Raw genomic sequence first — 2,436 nt, 5'->3', positions numbered from 1 at the left:
TTCCACAGGTTTTTGGAGTGTGTTTGTAGGAGGACACTGATGTTGGATGATCGCAGTCAATGTTTCAGTTCATGCCAAAAGTGTTCAGTGGGGTTGAGGTCAGGGCTCCGTAAGGCCACTGTAGTTCCCCCACACCAAACCGGACACTTCATGTTTTTATGTAGCTGCTCTGTGCTCAGGGGCTCTCAGTCATGCTGGAACAGAACAGGCAGAAATGTCTTTGTGTTGTAGCATCAACATCACCCATCCGTAGGCCCTGGTGTAGATGATGTGTCTACAACCGAAAGGTTGTTGGTTCAAACCCCATTTAGGGAATTGAACCAGTGCAGTCGTGGGCTGGAGGTTAGGGAACTGGCCCTGTGATCGGAAGGTCGCCGGTTCGATCCCCAGAATCGACAGTCCATGACTGAGGTGTCCTTGAGCAAGACACCTAACCCCCAATTGCTCCCCGGGACAGGGCTGCCCACCACTGCAGGCAAGTGTGCTCACTGCCCCCTAGTGTGTGTGTGTGTGTTCACTAGTGTGTATGTGGTGTTTCACTGCACTGATGGGTTAAATCTGGAGGTGAAGTTTCCCCGATGAAAGCCTAATAAGTCACTTAATATTAATATTATTTTACTAGCTAACAAGCAAGCAGTCAAAGGACACGCTGCTAGTTTTCCAGGCCGGTTTATGAGAAACCAGCAACATGGAAAAAAGAATTTCCTGGCGAACGAACCAGAAACAGAATTCCATACCTTTTAATGCACTGCACCCACATTAGCAGCACCGAGGAACAGAGAGACGTTTTCAGAGATAAGCCTATTGGTTATTTTAATTGGTTGTTCTCTGAGCCAATTACATCCGTTCCACCTTAAGGGTGGCGCTGCCTTTAGAACTGTGTGGAGTAGTGATGAGCAAAGTACAGTGTGCAGTCACTGAGGGTCCTATCTCTGTAAATCTGGGGGTGAGGCCTGTCTGCTCTTGCCCCTCTGTCCTGCTTGTGTTTAGTGTGTGTTAAGGTTGTCCCCCACCGGAGCTGCTCTGTGAGAGACACAACACTGCTGTCTTACTGCTTCACTATCTGCTCATCTCACTGGCACACAGAGCTCAGCATGGGTGGAAAATATGGAACGGCTTGATTTACCTTACAGAGGTCATAAAGCACTTTTTATATATGCTATGTTCACGTGACCAAGCTGAGGAGGCACCAGTCTGATGGTTTGCTTTAATGTTCTACAATATCTGAAGTTTCTAGGACCCATGCCACTTTCATACGTGGTACACCACTGGATGGATGGATGGATGGATGGATGGATGGATGGATGGATGGATGGATGGATGGATGGATGGATCCCGGGGGGAAATTGCAGTGTTTCAGTAGCAAGACATATAATTACACATAAACTATGCAGAAAAATATAAAATAGAAATAAATCTAGACAGAAGTTAAAGCACAAGAGAAATAAAAGTATAAAAGTATCTATTGACATATTTACATGGTGTATGAGACAGACTGGCTGTATTTACGAGGTCGTCTAACAGCACATATTATAGACAGGACTAACTGAGTTGCATCAATATTACAGTGTACAGTGCATAATGAAATGTCAGTACAGTAATAGTTATGATATATTGCACAGTGTATATTGATCAGAGGGGAGACACAGTGATGTGGTTCAGCACAGTTCAGACAGCAGAGGATCAGTGCCACCATTGTGTTAATAAGACAGCGGCGCCTAACCTGGAGCTGGTGGAGGTGATGCTTTTTCAGTTTTTTCAAGGGGACGGAGATAAAAATAAAAATGCATAAAAATTTGCATGAATGTTTTTGCAGTTCGTACACATTTTCTTTTATTCGTGGTCATGATTTCTTAATTCATTCCCAGAATTACCAAATTGTTCTGTCGTTTTCTTTTAATTGTGCTTTTTAATTGATGTCACGATTGGCCCCTCCCAGTCCTCCATGTGCTTTTGTTTTGGTTTTAGTCCTGTCCATGTGCTTTCGTTTTGGTTTTAGTCTTGTCCATGTGCTTTTGTTTTGGTTTTAGTCTTGTCCATGTGCTTTCGTTTTGGTTTTAGTCTTGTCCGTGTGCTTTCGTTTTGGTTTTAGTCTGTCCATGTGCTTTCATTTTGGTTTTAGTCTTGTACATGTGCTTTCGTTTTGGTTTTAGTCTTGTCCATGTGCTTTAGTTTTGGTTTTAGTCTTGTCCATGTGCTTTTGTTTTGGTTTTAGTCTTGTCCATGTGCTTTTGTTTTGGTTTTAGTCTTGTCCATGTGCTTTCGTTTTAGTTTTAGTCCTGTCCATGTGCTTTCATTTTGGTTTTAGTCTTGTCCATGTGCTTTTGTTTTGGTTTTAGTCTTGTCCATGTGCTTTTGTTTTGGTTTTAGTCTTGTCCATGTGCTTTTGTTTTGTTTCTTCTCGGTTCTGCCCCATTGTTTCTAGACCCCGCCCCT

Source organism: Pygocentrus nattereri, chromosome 9 (assembly GCF_015220715.1).
Source record: "Pygocentrus nattereri isolate fPygNat1 chromosome 9, fPygNat1.pri, whole genome shotgun sequence".
In the NCBI taxonomy this organism is placed as follows: Eukaryota; Metazoa; Chordata; class Actinopteri; order Characiformes; family Serrasalmidae; genus Pygocentrus; species Pygocentrus nattereri.
The sequence above is the reverse complement of the archived record's forward strand: the minus strand, read 5'-3'. Positions refer to the sequence as shown.